This window comes from Phlebotomus papatasi, chromosome 2, assembly GCF_024763615.1.
Source record: "Phlebotomus papatasi isolate M1 chromosome 2, Ppap_2.1, whole genome shotgun sequence".
Lineage (NCBI taxonomy): Eukaryota > Metazoa > Arthropoda > Insecta > Diptera > Psychodidae > Phlebotomus > Phlebotomus papatasi.
The window spans coordinates 80,732,378-80,754,618 of NC_077223.1; the positions used below are offsets into that span (position 1 = coordinate 80,732,378).

A 22,241-nucleotide genomic window follows, 5' to 3' on the forward strand; every position below is an offset into this window, starting at 1 on the left:
ATCGGGCAAAATTAGAATTTGCATTGATGCTCGAGGTTTAAATAAAGTAACAATAAGAGATGCTTATGCTATTCCAAATCTTGAAAGCATTATTAATCGTATAGAAAGCTCCAAATATCTATCATCCATTGATCTGAGTGACGCATTCTTGCAAATTCCGCTCGATGAAGAATCTCAGATCAAAACTAGTTTCGCTATCCCAGGACGAAAGATGTACTGCTACAGAAGAATGCCTTTTGGCTTAGTAAATAGTCCTATGACGATGGCGAGACTGATGGATATGGTTATTGGATGCGACTTAGAGCCCAATGTCTTTTGTTTTCTGGACGATATCATTGTTCTCACTCAAGATTTTGAATCCCATTTGAAAATTTTAAATGAGGTCGCTGGTCGTTTGAAAAAAGCCAATCTTTCCATCAACCTGGAGAAGTCTAAATTCTGTATGTCAGAGTTAGACTATCTGGGGTACACTTTAAGCACTCAGGGTCTAAGTACAAACGATGGTAAAGTCCAAGCCATCTGCAATATTCCTGTCCCTAAAACACCCAAGGCATTACGTCAGTTTCTCGGTATGGCAGGATGGTTCAGGCGTTTCATCCCAAATTTTGCGAGTATTTCGGCTCCTTTAACCGACCTTTTAAAAGGTAATCCTTTAAGGATTGAATGGTCTCCGGAGGCCGACCGTGGCTTTTCGGAATTGAAGCAGCTCCTTGTATCTGCCCCTATTTTAAAACTTCCCGACTATTCTCAACCCTTCATAGTGCGTGCTGACGCTAGTGATGTTGGGGCGGGGGGAGTCCTTGTTCAGGGAGTAGGTAATGAGGAAGGAGTTATTTGCTATATTTCGCGAAAGTTCACGGCGGCTGAGCAGAAGTACTCTACTACGGAAAAAGAAGCCTTGGCTTGTCTATTTTGTCTTCGAAGGTTTTCGCAGTTCTTGCTTCATACCAAGTTCACTTTGGAGACAGATCATTCTGCACTCCAGTGGATCTTATCCCAGAAGCAAGCCCGTGGTCGTATAGGAAGATGGTTGTTGGAATTTCAGCAATTTGACTTTGACATAGTCCACCGTCCCGGTAAAAGTAACGTGATAGCTGATTTCCTTTCACGGAACGTTAATACCATTTCGACCCGGGAAGATAAATGGTATGCGTCCCTATATGACCAAGTCTCGAAATCCCCGAGCAGCCTTCCGGAGTATAAATTAGAAGACGGCCGGCTTTACAAGTATATCCGCTATAAAACTCCTTTAGGAACTTATAGTTTTAGGTGGAGATGCTGTGTCCCTAAGGGTGAACGTCAGGCCATTTTGCAGAAATACCATGATGATCCCACTTCGGCACATTTCGGGTTCTTTAAAACCTTCCGCAGAATTACGGAATATTTTTATTGGCCTTGCCTTCGCACAGACGTGCGCAATTATATCCGTAAATGCGAAACTTGTAAGAAATCTAAGGCCCCGAATTATGATTTAACACCTCCGATGGGTAATCATGTAGTTGCATCACGTCCCTGGGAACATCTATCAGCCGATTTTATCGGACCTTTAGTACCTAGTACTATGGGCCATCGCTTTATCTTGGTCTTGATCGACAAGCTGACCAAGTATGTCCTTTTATATCCTCTTAGAAATTCTACTGCAAACTCTGTTATCAAAATTTTGTCTCAAAATGTCTTCCCACAGTTCGGAGTCCCTCGTGTCCTTCTGACCGATAATGGTAGTAGTTTCAAATCCGCTCAACTTCAGTCCTTTTTGAGAAATCTCGGTGTTGCCCAATGGTTTACCTCAGGGTATACCCCACAAGCCAATCCTACTGAGAGAGCAAATAGGACTATTGTTACTGCTATCAGGTCGTATATAGGGTCTAAACACACAAATTGGCCAAAATATTTAGCCGAAATAGGGATGGCTATGCGATCCTCGGTACACGACACTACACAATTTTCTCCGTATTATTTAAATTTTGGGCAAAATATGATTTCACATGGGGATGAGTATACGCATTCCGATGCTAATACGATTCCATCGATCGAAGAGAGGATAAAGGAGTTAAAATTGGCCAGACAGAAGGCCATAGATAGGTCGAAGAAATGCCATGAGTCGTCTAAAAAGCGATACGATTTACGTAAGAAGCCGGGTAGATTTTCCGTGGGTGACGTGGTCTACAGGCGATCCTTTGTGTTGTCTGATGCCAATAAAAAGATTCAGGCGAAATTTTGTCCATGGGTGAAGAGCAAGGTGTTGTCCGTTCACGGACAAACTTACGAGTTGGAAGACCTGAACACTCATCGCAAGGCAGTATTCCACCGTAAGGACATCAAGCCAGGTTAAGGGATTTTTGCCAGCAGGACGGATTATTTTTTTGGCAACAATATCGGCATCGTCACTGGAACTTTCTTTTGTATCTAACGTAACTTGATTTTTGTACGGGTGTATGAGCGGGTAACGTAGAGAGACCATATTATTAATTTTATTTAATTTCTATTTCTTGTGAACGGAGAAATTCATAAGTAGGCCATCGTTCATTATGGATAGACCTAAATTAAAATTATGGTCGTTCGCCTTTAGGTGTTCATTTTGATCGAGATGATTGATACAGATATAGCCCAGCCTTATGCTGAAGCGAACTATGTTCGGCTATTTCAATCATCAAACTGTTATCCCCTTTTAAGACACATTGCTAGCAGTGTCCCTTGGGAATTTAAAGTGAGTAGCACTTCTTGCTGTTACTAGTATTTTGATTCGGTATTTCGTCAAGACGACAAAACCAATCAATTTTTATTGGCCAACACTTTAATTATTTTTCTCCTTCGTCAGTTTTGACGTCACATATAATTTCGGACGCCTTAATTCGATTATCTATTTTATTTTACTTTTTTTTCGATTGGGATGCACTGAATTTGGTCGCGATTTGTTTCCCATTTCTCTGCAGTTAGATGCAGCCACATTTTTCTGATCGGGATGTAGTTTCTCGAGTAAAATTTTATCATGTTCAATATTCGAGGCAATAGGGCAGTGTCGGTGGAAAAAGGGGTTTTCTCTTTGCCCTTCAGGATTTCTCTTTCCCCAACATTGTAATTCGGCTGAGACTCTCCTTCCCGCTTCTACATTTTTACGCGGAATGCTCTTCAGCGGAATAGCTGAAATCCTGATCGGATTATAATGGTGCTGAGGCGGGAGATTTGGGGGGATAAAATCGTGACCATTCGTGTAGAGTAATTCCCTATTAGATCATGTATATTAATGATCCGCCTTGGTGATCGAAATGGGGTGGTCCTTAGTAATAATATCTTATTCTTTTGAAAGTATTTACACACACTTTAAACTTATAGTTAAGTTATTTCGCTGGCGCTAATAATTAGGTCGGCCTATCGATGCGAAATCCTTAACATTTTTGACTTATAACTATTAATTCTAAATTTTATTTTTTTCTCTCGAAATTGTTACTCTCTAATACTACTCATTTTGTTTTGCTCTACTACTTATTAATTGTTATTGTTATTAATGAGATTTGTTATATTTTGTTTTTTTTTGAGATTGTGGCTTATTGCCCCCTGGGGGGTTCGAAATCTTTTTTTTTCTCTTTTTTTTTTGGTGACCCCGGGGTGTGAAAAAATGTTGGGAAAAATCTTTTATTCCTCCAATTTTTCTCCTACATCCCTTCACTCCGTGTTATTCCTATTTTTCCTCTTCTATTCCCTCCGTTCCTTCCTTCCTTCAGGTCCCACGTTCGGGGCAAGGACTATGTCCCACACTCCCCTGTGTTCTCCGGTGAGAACACTCCCACGGAGGTTGAGATGGGAATTTGGGAGAGGTGGATGTGGCAGAGGTTACTCCGGAAAGCTCAGCACTGGGCTTGGTGTTCTTGGGGGCTCCCGGTGTCTTCAGTGGCTTCAATGCTTGGTGGTGATGATGGTGTTGCTGCTGGGGATTGGGCTGGTGGATATGGGCGAGGTGATTGATGTTGCCTCCTCGGCGGTCAGTGGTGAAAGAGGCCGATTGGCGCTCTTTTACTCATCAGCTGCTGCTGATTTTTCTACCTCCTCTCCTCGTCGCTAGCGCCCTCGTCGCCTCAGCAGGGCAACACACTCCACAGTTTTAAATTTAAATATGTTGCGCTCGCAACAAGTTGCCCACATGTTTTAAAAACTCGTCAATATTATCCTCTTGTAAAAGAAATACCGGTCTTAAAGTTTTCTAAACACGAAAGTAGTAAAATAGTAGGGGATGATTTAAAGGCTTCGCATACACTCTGCCTTCGAGCAGTTGATATTTTTTTCCATATTCCGTCCTTAACAAATCTGACCTAATTTTATCAGGAAAAGTGTGACTTAAGACAAACTACTAAAATATATTGCCATAGATAAGTCAGATTCAGCAAAATCGATCATGTATCTTACACTAAATAGTAGTGTGAAAATTTTTGTATCCGGGTATAGTCTTAACAAGGAAAATAAAGCTTACGTAGGACAAATTTTGTACGTAGCTGAGGAAACCTATACAGCTTTATAAAAATCGCCATTGAATCTTCATTTTTGTGTAGAAAAAATTAAATGTTGTCCAGGAATTTTAAGAGGTGGAACTACGAACTTAATAAGAGATTTTTTGACACAGTGTCGGCTTCTGTGTCATTCAGTAAAAAAAAATCTTAAAACTTGGACATCATTTTCTGTACAAAACTGTAAAGGTTTCCCCTAACATATAAGCATTTTTTTTACTATCAGATTTTGAAAACTTTGAGCTTTTATGCATTAAATTGAATTTGAACAGAAAAATTTTGGTCGGCAGATACTTAAGGGAATTTCCCGAATTACAAGGTCAAAGGAAATCGATATTTTTTTATTGCTTAAATCGATATATAAACTAAGAATACACCACCAAAATTTCAGAACTCTATTCCAAGTATTTTCGAAGATAGAGAGCCGAAAGCAAAAGAGCGCCTGGACGAACATACAAAACTTTGAAGCTCGTTTTCTCCACTTCTCATTTTTAAGGTTTTGTCGAATTGGCGAGAAAGATAGCAAAAACACTTATGGACCGATTGAAACGCATAAGGGCTTATTTTCTTCAGAATTAAATGTTCTTCTAGTTGAACCTAAATTATTTCAGAAAATCTCTTTTTTTATATTTTACAGCAGCGGCATGACATTTCCTAGGTTTTCCATATGTTTCCAGCGAGCCGAAAAAACTTTTGAGTTTATTGGTTGTTTTCTGTCATTGTAGAATGAATTGGCAAAAAATTCTAATACAAAATAAAAGCCAATTTAATAACGAAGAGGCAACCGAAAACCCTAAATTGGCAACCTACGTAGTTTTAAAGATATCTCGTGAAATGTGTACGAAAACAGGAAAAAAAATACACTAAAACCGGTCGCATTTTTCAGAGCTAATGTCACCCCCCTGTTTTACAGCATGTTAAAGTCAAAATTTTATCCGAAAAAACCTATTTTTTTTAAAAACCTGCGAAAAAGGTCCAATTTTATGATTTTCGTCAGTTTTTATTGGTTTAACTATGAAATAAACTTATGAATTTTGAAAATTAATTTGGTTTTGTTTTTTTTTTCAGACAAAAATTAAAAACTGCAGATTTCCCGCCAATTAGGGTGTACTGTAAATCAATCGCTCCAGTAAATTACTCATTATTCCGCCATTTTGTAATATATTTTTTCGAAAAAATTTATTTAAGCACCTTGAATGTGTGAATTTCATAAAGCTTGGTCGTTTCCCTCTCCTCCAAAAAAAAATCGCGAAAACAGCTAAGTCTTGGGTTTCTCATTCGGGAAACCCCCTTAAACCTAGAACAGTTTTGATAGTAAAAGAGTGAAACATTCATTACAAGAACAAAATTACGTCTACAGACGGAATTATATATATTTTACTAAAAACGTTTTCGAGATCTACACATCGTCGGTTGCGTCTACCTCTGTCGTATTTCACTTTCTCTCTATAGTGGCCGAGAGAAATTGACTCGCACACCCCGCAGATTCAAATCCTTCTGTAACGACTTCTTTATAGCATAAAGTACTAGTTACACGTATTCAAGAATTTTCGGGGTGTGCGAGTCAATTTCTCTCGGCCACTAAAGAGCTCGCAGGTGCGAATGAGAATTTCAAAAATTGGCCCTCTGTATTGTAGCTTGCACCGAATGCAGATACGACAGAGGTAGACGCAACCGACGACATGTAGACTACAGCCAAAGTTCAAAATACTTCTGACAAATTTAGAATTAACAACCGATCATTTCGAAATTTTCTACTGACATTTTTGCTTATTTTCACTTATCGAAATATTATTTAAATAAGTAGTCTTTTTGTCACAAATCCAAAAATGTTTATAGTGAAAACACAAACAACATAATTAACTCTTTATTACGAGCTTTTAAGCTCTAATTGTCGGTTTTTTTTAAAGTTGATTTTTTACTGTGTAAATTTAGGTCCAAGAAGTTAGAACAAATAAATTTGGAATGTCTCTAATTAAATGCTACGTTATATATAGTAACTTACTATTTTTATTTAAAGGTTAATAACAAGTAACTTACTTTAAAATCATTGCAATTAGCAATGTATTTAAATAGAATAAATGACAGAATATTGTAATTTTCTAGAGTTAAAATTTCTCATCCCACAACTTACTTCAAACTATTATTTTTCAGCTTAACAATTCTCCATTTGCCTCACAATAATTAACATCATTTTGCAAACCGTACTAGAGATTCAGAACCGAAAGTTTTACTCAGGAAAATGAACATCTAGTTACGATATGAATTCATGGTAAAGCTTAATAACTCCCAAATTAAATTTCCATTGTACATTTCATCCATAATTTTATTTTAACAAGCTTGAGAGATGTTGAAGTGCAATTGGAAAACTTTAATTAATGTGAAGACAATAATTCGAAAAATTTATTAACTCAATTGAATTATTTTGTATTTTTCGCAAATTCCTCTGGCATTTTTTAAGCTTTCACAATAATAGATTTGAAAAAGATTTCCTCAAATAAGCTTCAATTTCAATAAGATATCACAAAATGGAATTTCTTTTTGAAATGATAATAAATGTTAGAGGATCAACTCTAAAAATACGTTGACAGATTGGGTGGTCGTTTTTCAAGTGAAAATTAGTCAATTTCTCGGATGAGTAACATCCTATCTCACGCACATTTCATAAATTATGTTCAAACAGTGAAAATCTATTAGCAATTTTTCTTTCAATTTACGCATTAAATCATGCGACATTTTCAACGATTTTCTCTCCTCACGAGCACCCGCACGAGAATAGAACTTTTTTCTGTCATTCACAACAAATTTGTTGCACCACCAATTCTCTTATAGTGATAATGACAAAAACATGATATTTTGTCATATGCACCAAGCATACACACTTACATAATTCATCTTTCTTGGCTATTTATGGGTAACCCAGTTTTTGAGAATTTTTCTGAGATCATGCTGAGATGAAAAATTCATCTGCAGAGACAAAATTAGTCGATAAATCTTCACTGATTTTTTTTTAACTCAAGAATTTTCTATCCTCGCAAAAATAGAGAAGTTAAAATGAAAAACAATTCTCTGTATACTCGAAGTCATCATTTAATGGTATGTCTTGAATTTATACCGTAAATGCGGGTGACTTTGCAACCCTGCTCTTTCTAACTGTGTTAACACACTTGCACATTAAAATTTTAATGTGATTCACATTAATTGTCGCTGGTGAGAGTCCAAATGTGTAATTTGTGTGTTTGAATCATTTTATATTCAAAATTTGATCTATTTGTTGATAAAAAGGTAGACTTGGCCCGCAAAATTTGATACAAATTGATTTATAGCATTAATGCGAAAAATTAATGCGATATTCTCTTTAATTTTTTAATGTGAAAAATATTTATGCTTCAGGTAAATTTAAACTTATTTTTGCAGGCCAAGTCCACTTCTTTATCAATAAGTAGAAAAACCCCTAATATTAAGTGACTCAAAGACACAAATATCATATTTGGACGCTCACAAGCGACAATTAATGTGAATCACATTAAAATTTTAATGTGCACGTGTGATAACGCCGTAAGCTTTCCTTAATTCTAGTACTTAAGGATTCCTCTAACACTTAAATGCTAGAATTAAAGAAAATGTTAAAAGCAGGAAGGGTATCAAAGTCACCGCAAGAGAGTAGTCATCCAAATTTACAATATTTAAATTTGCAATCCCTCACCGTTTAGCCATTAGTTTTGATATCGAATGAGTGGAAATTTATAGATCTCGAAAATTCAAAAGACTTAAAAATATTACTTCTTCTCTCTTTAAAATTCTAGAGCAACGAAAAGACATCTTAAGTGACACTCTCTGCGTGAGCACATGATGGATGGTGAAGTGTGGAAGATATGATATGGGTGAAAAAGAACAAAGTTGTAGAGTGGAGAATGCCAATGTAATTGCTTAATTGCACATACACTTGACACATTGCAGAATAACTACAAATTGCACTCATTATTTCATGCGAAACGACCCACACACGTGTTAATATCCCAAGTATCAAGAGTCCATCAAGAAGGAAGCCCCAAGATAGCGCGACATCATCATACGTGAGCAATCCATTTCATGAATACCAATTCATACCCCACAGATAATTTATTAGACCACTACTGTCTTTCGCATTCTTATTTTTTTTCTTCTGTATAGCCATCGAGCATCACCATAAGAGATAAATTCTCTGATTATTCCACAAAATACTTTAGTGCGTGTGATGGAAAAATGATGAGGACAGGCAAGTAAAATGCAGAAATTCAAATCATCTTCAATAACCATCGTACTTATCTCACAAAGAAAATCACAATGCAGGGAATTTCTTTCAGTTGCAATTCATCTCATTTAAATATTCATTATCAATTCACTGCGGTGAGAGTGACGGATCAAGTCGATGTCATTTGCATTTGCATTCCAATTCACCATAGGCATACCAACTGATGATGATGGAGTATTTGGAGCAAATGGTTTTGTGGAGAAATTTGCGCATTAGTTTGCATCATAGAATAGTACGTGGAATAATGTATACACGATATTGAATCTTCAAAATGAACTACTGAATTTTTAGCTTCATCCCCAATAAGGTTTTAATCACTATAATTTCTCAATTCAACATTATTGTTAGAAACTGATGATTATTAAAGATAATTCCAAAGACAACCTGCATGTCTAAATAATCCAATTTACTAAATAGTGCAACGGCTTAAATTAAAGACAATGGATTATAATTTAGCGAAACTATACCAAATATCGGTCGGATTTTTTTAGCAAAATTATTAAAGATTGTTTTAATTTGGCAGAAAATTGCTCGGAAAAACCCAGGGTGAAATTTCCCAGGTGGATTACAATTTACTGCTCGAACTCAAATAGAGAGCAATAACCCAATTTTTTCAACTTGTGACACGGCTAGAGACCAAACGGTAAGAGATATCGATTTCAGATTTTCAACGATCCCCCCATACGTCAATATTATCTAAGACAGTCTTTTTATCTTTCCCCACACGGCCCCCCTCCATTCTCTCCAAAACCGTATTTTTCTGATTTATTTCGAAAACGGCTCCTACGATTTCATTCACTTTCAAATATGTTTTAGAGTTAGTCAAGGCAAATATTGCGTCTTTGGACACCTATGTTCGGAAACAATTTCGATTTCGAATTTTCGAAGATCAAATTTTAATTACTTTGAAGGGCCTATTTTTCAATCTTGAATATTCATTAATCAAATTTCAGATCGGGGCAGGGTCAGGGGTAGAATTAGACAGTGAGATGTTATAATTTTCCTTATAGAAAGAATATTGAGTAAATTACTCTTTATTCAGAGTACACTGGTAAAAATGAAAGGTTCATTTTGATCTTTTCGCGATCCTTTCGGGGGATCAAATATGATCCATCATTTCAAAAGATTTATTTCGAACCTTTGTAAAAAAATCACTTTGAACCTTTCTGAAAGTATCAGATTTTGATACTTTGAAATGTTCATTTTGAAGAACCTTTATAATGGTTCATCAGGGAACCATTGAAATGGATCAATAAGAACAATTCAATGTATCGCCTTTTCGATTTGATTAGACCCACTGCAATTATTAAAAATATCAAAGAGTAATAAAAACATATTAAATTCTTTTTAAATTCAATTTTTATTAACAAGGCAATTTCACACTTTTTTTCGTACATTCCTCAGACAGATTTTAGTAAAACTATCAGTTTTTTTTAAATTTTAATTTAGATTACTAAGAGATGCGAAAGACTTAATAGAGAAATTAATATCTTTTAGAGAGTAATTTCACAAATATAATTTAGAATAATTTTGTAGAAGTTTAAGTAGCATTTTATAAATCAATATCAAGAGCAAAATGGATTTTTAAAATAAAATCAAATGCATATAAAAACGTCATCTTTTGTATTCAAAATCTGGTTATCTACCTTCTTATAAAAGTTTGAATGGTCTTTATATTAAACCCGTTAGAATCATTCACAGAAAAGTTGAACTCCTTCATTCTTCTAGTTAATGTATGCGATGATTTCCAAAGGTATAGTGTTTAGTGCCTTGTTTCCATCGGTGATTACAGGCGGTAAATGACGGTTTCAAGACTCCCTTATCCGATGTCGTCCACTCTAAAAATATTTGTATAAAAAATATCGAAAAAATAACTTTGCAGAGAAAGAACTGGTCATACAAAATGAAATAATCGTATGGGTCTAAAGAATTTTCAAACATAATTTGGGATAATTTTTATCTCAAATTGTTGAAAACCATAATTTCTCGAGTTTTTTTTTATGAAATAATTGATATTTTTTTATTTAATGGTCGCATTCATTTTGAAGAAATATATTGGTCAATAATGTTTATAGAGACCTTTACGCATAGAACACATAAAAGAAAATGTATCATATCTCTTAAAAGCCTTAAAAATTAATTATGTTATGCATTTTTCATTTGACAAAATATTCCAAGCCGAAATGTAATTTTATAATAATTAAATTTAGCATATTTGAAATTATAAACTATATGGTAACTATAATTATAATATTTTATGAACTTCGAAAATTATTCTTAATGGGAAATACAGAAGAATATTTTAGCGATTAACTTGTATGAACTCATACAATAGTGGAAATAAGTATAATTCAACTCCACAATCCTAAAAAAAATCAACAAAAAAGTCTCAAAAAAATTCTACGTTAGACAAAATATCCTTTCGTACCAACATAAAATTTCGACATTTTGCTTTTTAATCTTAGTTATTCTTATTGTTAGAATTGAAATAGAATTTTATATTTTAGGTTGAAAGTAAGTCTAATTTAACTGAATAAATTTAGCTCTAGTGTAATTTAAGGTTAATGTCTTTTAATACTTTAATTTTTAACTAAATAATAAATTTTAATTCTTTTTATAAAGTTTTATAAAATTTTTAGCTGAAATGCAATAGGGAAAATATTTAACCAACGCAAATAAAGAAAAAATTAAAGTGTTGAAGGCGATTGGCGATTGGCCTTAGAACAAAAAAATGACTAGGTCCTATCAAATAATTGTCAAATTTGTCAATGCGCTACGCATGCCTCTAAAGGTACTCCAAGGATCGATAGTCTTTTGTTGTTAGAGATTAAAACACTTTTCGTCTCTAACAGTGTTGCTCTTTTCAGAGGGAAAACCGTTTTCGCCAAAAATTTGATTGTAAAATTACGCTTTCTGTTTAGGCTGAATATGTCCCAATGATTTTGTCCTAAAATTGGATTCGTGACGGTGGGTCATCGTGGGATGAAAACTAAAAATTATCACAAAAAAAGAAGTTTCCCAATTTGATCAACATAACATCAAAGCATCGTTTCACGATCAAATTTCGGGGAAAAGGTTCTGTTTTCCACTGAAAAGCAACACTGTTGGAGGAGAAAGGTTCTTTTGGCTTCTAACAGTAAAAAGCTTTCGATCCTTGGAGTACCTTCAAATATTGAAAGATATTACCGTCAAATTGATCAAAAAATACCATAGAGCTAAATTTATTGACTTTATTTAGAATTAGACTCATTTTTTATTATTATTATTTAGAATTATTTTATTATTATAGAATTATATTATTATTATTATTTAGAATTAAAATTAAACTTAATTCCAGCCTAACAGGCAAAATTCAATTACAATTTTAAGAATTACTAAGATTAAAAAATCAAAATTATAAAATTTTATGTTGGAATATATGAGAGGGTATTATGTTTAACGTATAATTGTTTACCGATTCTTCATTTTTTGTTGAGTTCTTTTCAAGATTACGGTTTAAAATTATACTTATTTCCGTCCCTGTGGTATCTAATATTTTTCTTAAAAAACCCGTTTTTTTTAATAGTAAATATTTAATTTGAAACTAGTACATTGAGGTCAATGGGTGATTAGGCAGTAGTATTAAAATAGTTGTGATCAAGGATCGCAAGAATTACAGCAAAATATTGAAATTTAAAAAAAAAGAAAATATTCTTACCCTGAGATTTTTCTGTTGAAACTTGAAGAGCTTACGTGAAAATTCAGTAGTTATTTTGAAGTGGACGGTGTAAATCATATTGAAATAATTTAAGGTGGTACAGAAAGCGCAGATGTAAAATAAACAGTATCCAAGATTTCCCACTCCATCAGAAGACAATTTTTCTAAATCTCCAAGGCCAAAGACCCGCTGTGACAATCGAGTCCTGGGGCTCTTCCTCACGTTGAAACCGAAGAAAAGGTCAATCAAACGGTGAAACGAAGGCCAAAGAAGCTTCCGGAAGAACCTTAAAACAAAAAATTATGGCAAAAAGACTCCGTTAATATTTTTGATTGTCTTCGGCTGACAATTGCACTTTTCACCAAGGGGTTATTCATATGCAAAGAGTGGCTCGAGTTCCCGGGTTCCCTGGAAAAATGTATGGGTTCCCTGGTTCCCTGAGTTCCCCGGGTTTCCCGTGGATTCCCTGGCCAGATTGGCTCGAGTTCTCCGAAATGAGTTGCGAAATCACTGAAATCACCCTTGCTTTTCACTATTTCATTGCGTTTGACAGCCAATGTCGGATATTTTGTAAAAAATAGCAGATCTACTAGATATGATGATGGTGATGAAAAAAGAATGTTTTTTTTTGTAAGAATAAAATCACCTTCTTTTCGACATCACCATGACGCCATAGTTTTTGGCGTTTTTGGTCTTGTACAAAATGTCACCCTGTCCACTTCTTATTCGTTGCCAATTTTCACTAAAGTTTCACGCAAATTCTTGCAAGGGTACAATCACTATCACTATCACTTACCTTTAGATAAGAATCTGGATGAATATCCGCACATGAAGGTGGCTAAATTGGTCACAAAACAAGAACGCACATGTCGCGTGGTCGCGTCACTTTTTTTCACTCTCGCGTCACGCTTGGCACTGGGTCGAAAGATGGCGTGATCTTTTGACAGCGCGTCGATTGCGCATGCGCAGCGGCAATTAAAGTGATCCTTTCAAAAGGTTCGCTGCTGTGACATGAGCATTTATCTGGCCAATATCTTATTTAATATGTTAAAATATACATTTTTCAAATTTTCATAGTTGTTCTATCATCGGAGTAAATAGCTTATGCACATTTTTGTTTGTTTATCTTTTTTAATATTGTTGATTTACCTAGAGGAATGTTGATCTTTTTGAAAAGATCGATTTGACGAAACTTTCAATGGGTCACTTCGTTTGATCCTTTATTTGGATCACTTGAGGCATTCTTTAAAGAAGGATTATTTTCATACAAGTACTTTGATGAAAGTGAACCTTTTTGGCCATGATTCTTTTGAAAGGATCCCCAGTGAACCTTTCATTTTTACCAGTGTAACTAACTCCATCCCTACACATTGAAATACAAATCATTCTGATTCAAACGTGTTTTTCATAAATTTATAGACAAAAAAATCAATTAGCTGGTTAATTTTACCCTGGTCTCTCCTATTAAGAATTACATTACTGAAAACAACAAAAATAATAAATTCTATGTAAGGTTCAAAACAACATCCATGAAAAGAGAATTTATAAAATAATCCAATATGGTAATTTGTCTAAAGCGAGACAGTTTGGAATGTTGGACAAAGCAGTGTGGAATGTGAGACACCTCCTTAAAAACTTGATAATAAATAAATTAAATATTTCAATTTTTGAATAAAAAGATTATTAAACCTATTTTTGTGATTATTTGAGAAGTTAAAAATGCAAAAGTCGTTATTAAATAATCAAAGAGTGACTTGCAAGAAAAATTTAAAAAATGTATTGCATGCGTGATATTCATAACCTTGACACGGTAGTTGTCATTTTCTCTGTTTCTTATGGAAGTTGCTAGGAAAATATCAAAGTGTTTTGTTGGATTTTTCGGCATAATTTGTGAAATATTATTAAGTACGTAGTGAAAATTGAAGGACATACATCCATTTAAAAGGTGAATAGAAAATATTAGTGAAATATTACATTTAAAAAGGAGAGAAAAGTGATTTAATTTCGTGTTGCTTTCAAAACAAGTTTTATGAAATCTTGGACAAGTTGATTTTGTGAATGAATTTGGTGGTTTTGTGCAATGAAATCATGTTCACAAGGACGACAAAGATTCTTAAACGGAGAAATAGTTGCAACAGCAGTTAGCAGCTGATAAAGAGAAAATCTCCTGGAAAAGGTTACAAAGATTTCCAGATTCCGAAGACCACTTTTTCTGACAGAATGGATAGTAAATATCGCAAAAACACCTGGAGAAAGACAAAGAGGAGCCTCTACAGAACTCCCAAAGCAAGTGGAAAAGGAGCTGGGCGGATGGGGAATTGAAATGTGCTAAAAATTGCATCCGCTTTAAAGGTATAACTGCTGGACAGCGCGAGGAGTCTGTGAAATTAACAGAACCTCTTTTTGGTTGGACGTCCAGGAAGTTCTTGGTAATTAGCGTTCCTCAACTGTTGCCCGGACATAAAGGAGGGATTAGCATAACCATCCAATATGCAAGTATACATATACAGAAAACCCTCAACATTTGATTTTCTTTCGTATAATATTTTGTCATTAATATCACTATGTCCAACTTTCCAAAAATTTTTGTTCCGCTTTCCAAAATTTTGTCCATTTTTTCAACATATGTTGTTTTTTAATTTGATGGAATATTCCAATTAATTGGTTGAAATATCTATTAAAAACTGTTAAGATTCTGTTAAAGTATTTCACAAGCAATCTCATGATGCAATGAAAATAAAAAAAAATAAATATTTATTCGGCTTAAAATGCATTTGAAATTGAACTTTTTCTTAAGTGTCTTCCTTTCCACAATCCACCCTAATTAGGAGTTATATAAATTATTTTCCGCAACCCCAACAGGGATAAGCGGTTGAAAATTAATTAATGAAAAATATAAATTATTTGTCATAAAATCATCTCACGGATTGATATTCTTACAAAATTCTGGAATTCCAAAGTTTTGAAAAAACGATGTCACTGATTTTCTGTACCATGAGGCTGGAAATCGATTGAAGCGGGCGCAATTGCTCTCGCTGGCTTATTTGGACCATTAAAATGTCAAACAATGTAAATTAATATAGGGAGGCTGACTATTGAGCCGGTGCTCCGCATGTCCCTTTCTCACTGATAAAAAATTCGCTTTTTGTATATAATAATACAGATTGTGATTTAAGACATGTATTAGTAGGGTGCTGCAGGGATGTAAAAGGGAGGGAAGATAGAGGAGAATTCTGAACGAAGATGGAAGAGGGGCAGATTATTTGAGAAGATTGGAAGCTGCAAAAAATATGTATTAATGTTAAAGTAAGTTAGGTTAAACAATGTATGCTACAAGGTCCAAAATGGACGCTAATAAAGAATTATATAATACAGATTGTGAATAAATGTGCTCAAAAGAAAAACTGATTTTCTGTGTTTTTGCCTATATGTGTGTTATTGATAAATTGCTAAGAAATTTGAAATTCCGAGTTCTCGTTTCTCGTCTTCGGTGGTACCCCCCCTCCTCAACTCTACAGAATGTCTATTAAATGTTTTCTCTCCTTTCTTAATCTGAGCATTATTTTAATATTATGCTGCTTAATTATTGGATTGAGGTCCAGAATATTGAAAAAATAATTTAGAAAAAAAAGTATGAAGAACCTTCTTTTAATTCTGAACTATAGCCCCGTTCTAATTCTTAGGGGAAACCAGGGCACCTTTGAAATAGAAATTTTTCTCCTAATTTTAAAAGTAACTGAGTATTATCATAATGCAGTTTAGCTTCACAATTGGTTTATGAAGCCAAATTATATCATATGTAACGTCCAGTTCTACTTAAAAATATTTGCCCTACATCCCCCTATTGGAGAAAAACATTTACTGTTTAGTATAAAATCTTACCCTCTCTGGCTTGAGAAAAAGCAATTGTCCCTGTTTTACCTCAAATGCTCCTGGAAGCTTTTTTACTAATGCCACTAGACAGTTACCTGTAACAAAAAGAAAAACATTTTAAAAACTATTTAATAGATTAAATTTTAATAATACTTTCAGAACAGAAAGAACTCTTCTCTTTGTTTTTTGTCAGAATGCTCATTAACAATTACTGCGATGGTGTATAGTAAAAAGTTAATTCAAGTTGGGAACACAATGGAGAGAAAAGTTTTTAGCCAGAATAACCAATTTTATCTCTAAAAACTATACATGTATTGTAAGTCTGTTTAAAATGTGAAATTTAATAACATCCAATTTGTTCCGTTGCAAATTCTAAATATTTTCCTCCTTCAGAGTCACACTCATGTTCACGCGGTATATTTTAATGACCCGAGGGTGCTTCTGCATCGTGACCTCTCATATGAAGTTTTCTGCATATATGCACATATAGGAGAGAATGAAAGACTTGGGGAGAGCATGAGAAATATTTCTTTAAAACGAAAAAAAAAGCGAGTGAGATTGCAACAAAGTTATGAACATTGTAATTTTACGCTATGTTTATAAGAGAATACCACTCTACAAACACACCCCTAATATGCTATTCACGTTCATTATACTTTATGAATGAAATCATCATTCTTAGTGTTTTTTTACTCCTTTTTCATGCTATATAGTCCCACTTCTTCAGTCCAGAAAAATAAACCTTTTGCTACTCCCCATTGCTGTGACATACCAAATTACAATCTTTCTCTTTGCTTGGACTACGTTTTAGTAAGACTTACGAACGTCAGAGAATTTATAGCAGAATGTGTTATGAAAACGTGTTAATCTTTGCTGTTTGCCGAAAATGTAGCTTCTTTCCTAATCACTGCTATTGCTAAACTTCAGTTGACTACCTATCTCAGATCGAGCTCTCTTTTACAAGGTAGACTATCTTGCATGGTTGAATATGAAAATGATCAATTGTTAAAAACGTTTCGCCCGGTTGATTGGACGTCTCTCCGTAGTAAGTTAAAGCACGCTACCTTCGAACGATTTATGCTTCGCACAAATCGTTTTCTTTCAATGTGTTATGAATGAATTTAATCCATTATAATTTTATATTTTAATAGCTAATCCAATGTCTCAAATTTTCAGAAAAGGGCTATGGGTGAAATCGATAAGGAACATAGAGAAAAAATTGAATTGTCCGAAGCTTGAGTCATCCAAAGGTAGCGTGCTTTCCCCTATGTAATCATTCGATTTTGGAAAAAAAAATCTATTTTTGTGTTTAAAACGAAATTTTTCATTTTTCCAAGAAAGATTGTAAACGGCTGAATGAATTTCATTTTATTCTTGGATCTACTAAGGCCTTTCTAAATCAGTCATTTGAAAGATCATTAAATAATTCTCGAAATATCGCTTCAATTCTGAAATTAAGACAGCTTTAAGGTTTAAGTAAAATATTTACAGTCAGATTTAAGATTATTCAGAATAAGGCACATTTGTTTTTCAAATACTTTTTCAAAATCTTCAGTATTTAATGCCCTAGACACACTTACAACTTAAGCCGAGAGACCACTTAGTGGAAAATTATGGGAATGTACTTTAATCATTATTTCTAATATAATTACGCTAAGCCGTCTCTCGGATAATCCTCAGGTCTGTCGAGGCCCTAATACGAGCTTCAGACCTAAGGCTTAGCCATATGACTTAAATCCTTTAATTCCTTAATCCTTATCTTGCAAGATTTTTGAAGAAATTGTTGGTTCGGATTGGATATTAAAAGCAAATTAACCATGAAAAATCAACAATATTGTTATTTACATTTTTGAGGCCTTTGAGAACTGGGCTAAACCTGCAGTCAGAAGCCGGTATAAGGGTTACAAAGTCTTTTGAAACCAGTTTTAAAATTAAAGAAAACTTGAAAAAGTTCGATTTAGCACAGTTTTTGTGAGCTTTGTAGCTTATTGATACCTTTGATATTGATACTAAAAATATACAGATTTTTTTGCAGATTAACAATAAATCTCTAAGGGCAAGTTTAAAGATATAAGATTAAAGCTAAGAGGGAAGTAGGGCACCTTTGAATTGGGGTACCTATAGGGCTTTTTCTGCTGTTTTGAAATGGAACTGGACCTTACCACAATGTAATTCAGCTCCACAAACTCATTAGGGGAATGTAGGCATGGTTCGTATAGAGTGAACCTTCAAACGATGCGAATTTTCTCATTGTTTGCAAAGAGCTGACTTACCATTTCTCATCTCGTTTCATGAGCTTAATAATTATCTATCTTATGGCTAAGAAAAGACCAACTAACTCTTTGCAAACAAGGAGAAAATTTGCGTTGTTTGAAGGTTCACTCTGTGCGAACCATGCCAACATTCCCCTAATAGGAGGAAAAAAGCCCTATTTTAAAGGTGTCTCACTAATGCTTTATCGTAGAATTTAGGAACACAACTACCACTTCATTTAAGTTATCTCACAAACTACAATTTTCATAAAAGAATCACACCTTCCATAAGCTAAAACAAACTCATCAGTAGCTTTTTTTCGGGAAAATATCCAACATACAAAAACCAAAAAAAAAAGACAGAGAAGCAAGATCAATATCCAAAACCATTTCTCTTTTAAATATTTTTCGCAGGAGACAGAATCGCTAATTAAATTTGGCAGAATTCGCCCGCAAAAATCAAGACTTATATTGAGTTGAAAATGTGAACAAGTTGCAAAAGAGGTTGCCACGAGGAATTCGATGATGCCGTATTAAGATGGAAAATAAAAAAAAATTGAGAGGGTATTTTGGACAATTCTTTTCGTTTTAATACAATAAAATCATATGTGAATAAAAGGAGTGAGCAAGACCAAAAATTGATGATAAACACCGCATACAATTCATTTACATATCAACATCTCTTAAATGACAGCTTTTGCAGTTGATGTTGCCAAAAAAGGAACATATTGCGATGCTTAAATTGACCCCACTGGCCGGACACTTCAATTCGCCTCTTGGACCAAATGGTCACTGGCCAAAAATTGATCCGGCAATCAGAATGAGCAAAAACAAAATGAGATATAGCCACACATATATTCCCGACCATCTCCAATAAACATTCCACACCAAAAGGATCCACAAAATCTCAATGCCCAAAAAGCTGGTAATTAATTGGAGATTACGCTACCAAAAACCCCAAAAATGACAATTTTATTTAAAATTCCATCCACTCGATATACCAAGTAACACATTTAATCCCATTTTCCATCGTGTTGAATAATGAAGTAATTACCTTTTGATAGCCATAAATTAATTACATATAATTAAGGCTTTCATCGCCATACACACCACATCAGGAAAATCACCAAGGAAATCTCCACATGTTGCATACTCAAATTAGATACGAAAAAGCATTGAATTATTGTCACAAAGCATCATCGCTATAAAAGACTAGCATTCATATTGCATATTATAATAATTTTCATCTACTATAAAATATAATGTGATTGAGATGATTTTTATGTGTCGACATTGTATTTCAATTTGATGTCATAAAATATATCTGAATGTTTATTAGCACATATTGCAAATTAACATTCATCAATTGGGATATGAATGGGACTATTGAGGCCTAAAGCAATCACTAAATAAATTTAGCCTATTAGATCACAACGATTCATAAACAAAATAGAGACAATTAAACTCTATGCATATGGGTAGAGTTTTAGGACAGAATATTTAATGGATGTTCTTCTACAAAATCATACAGACCCTTATACGGGCTTCAGGCCTAAGGCTTAGCCATCCAGCTTAACTCCTCAGATTCCCTATCAAGCACGATTTTTTTAAGAAATTTTTGTTTAGAATTGGATAATAAGGGCAAATTATGCATTAGATTTTGAAAAATCATTGAAATTGCTTATTATTTAGATTTTTGAGACCTTCGGGAACTAGGCTAAACCTCCAGTCTGAAGCCGGTCTTAGACATATCTGAATTCTTAACAGGGCAACTGTTCCAAATTTCGGCATAGTTGAATGTAAAGCCCCGAAATCTTAAGTTTGAAATGTAATATTTTTAAAATACAATTTGATTTTTTGTTACTTCTTTTTAAGAAATGTTGCTTAAAATCTTGTGTATACTTTATCGCCTTAGTTTTTTGTAAAATCATTCTTAATGCAATTTGAAATGAATAAAAATATAGACATAGCTATGAGTAATATTTCGCCCAAATTTTCAAAACTCTTTTAAAGTCTTTTCCACATCATCTCGTTCGTAGAAGCGACATATATTTTTCTATTTCTTGCATTATGTAACGTATAGAGTAGATATGAAAAAAAACAAAAATATCATGGAAATGTGAGGGATAAAAGAAGTGGCCGAAACTGCAAGCTGGCCGAAATTTGGTACAATTACCCTATTTGATATGCAGTTAATAAATTTAATTATCGGGGGTTTCAGTAAGAGAGTTCTCGTTAGAAAGTATAACCCAAAACTTGTAGCGACTGTTTATTAGAATTTAATATAAAGACAGTGCAATTTTATAGGAAAATGATAATTTCGATTATATCTAAAAAAAAAAAGTCTTGTTAAACGAACAAATGGATTTTGTTCAAATTTTATCAAAAAGAAATTATTTATTAATTTGATAGAACTTTTTCTTGCATTTCATATGGAAAAACATCCTTTTGACAAACTTGCCTCGTTAATTTGACAAAACTTTTTTTCAGAGTATCAGAGTCAATATACATAAAAATTCAGCTATATATTGACTATTTGGATATAAGAATTCAAACTGATGGAAAATTTTACTAGTCTCCTTTAGATTTCTAGGACATTCTATTAAGGCGGATTAGTTGTCCAAAATTACAAGCAAGCTGTCCAAAATTGCAATCAAATTCTTCTCTACATTTTTATTAATTTTTGAATAAATTAGGATTAATTTTAGAAAAAATAAAGACGATAAAATGCTTGTCAAGGTTCCAAAAAAAAATCTAAAGAGCGAACAACAAAAAACTTGAATTTCTATTGAAAATATTGGACTTTCAACTTAGGATATTGGTGTTTATATGCAGCCTGTCCCAAATTATGAGCACTTCCCCTTAATATAAAAAAAAAAAATTAAATAACTAGCTGAACTGAACTTATTTACTTAGTAAACTGTTGAAAATAATTTATAGTTAAAATAGTTAGAGTGAAAATGATGGGAACTAGTCCTGAACACTCGCATCTTTACAAATACACCTCTCTATAATCAGGAAAATATTTTCTTTATACCTTCTCGGCCAACATGTGAAAATTATAATCTCTATATAAGCATTAAATGCTGGAGGATACAATCAATAATGCTGCAGTGTTTTTAATTCAAAAACATCACAGCCAAAATTGACGTTCATAACATACAATCCCCTCAATTTTAATGATAAAACAAATATTGCAATGGAAATTTTGAGAACAATTAATTTGGCAATATCACAAAACTAAATGTGAAACAAATTTGCAATTTTATCTGTCACACTATAGAATTAAAACTTGCCAAAAACAGCATGCAACATTTTTGACTATTTTAATAATTATGTTCAAACGTCATATTTATTGTCCACTTCAACCATTCACAACAAATCTTTTCGGGAAAATTTGTGGTCATAAAAGCGGCAATTTCGATCAAAAAACAAAAAACTTTGAGAAAATTAATGTGTCTCTTCTCCTTTCGAAAGATACAGGGATATTTTTTTCCCAAGCAACTGCTTGGTATAAAATACAAAAATAAATCAATTTGGCTTCCTCCTTTGCTCCGCACTTATGTCCCACCTACACAGAATTTTGCTGACTTTTCTCCCTCTTGTTTTCAGTGCATGTATTGTCA

At 33.7% G+C, this 22,241-nt stretch overlaps 1 protein-coding gene and 1 long non-coding RNA gene across 2 annotated transcripts in view; both read right to left on the bottom strand.

The window, feature by feature from the left end:
- LOC129804614 (division abnormally delayed protein) overlaps positions 1–22,241 on the bottom strand; it is a 255,512-nt gene that overhangs the window by 196,437 nt on the left and 36,834 nt on the right. The window lies entirely within an intron of this gene.
- Positions 10,137–13,422, bottom strand: LOC129804625 (uncharacterized). The gene is made up of 3 exons (XR_008752006.1): positions 13,287–13,422; positions 12,491–12,776; positions 10,137–10,631 (listed from the first exon to the last, which is right to left on the bottom strand). It is a non-coding gene; the product is annotated as an uncharacterized LOC129804625 (long non-coding RNA).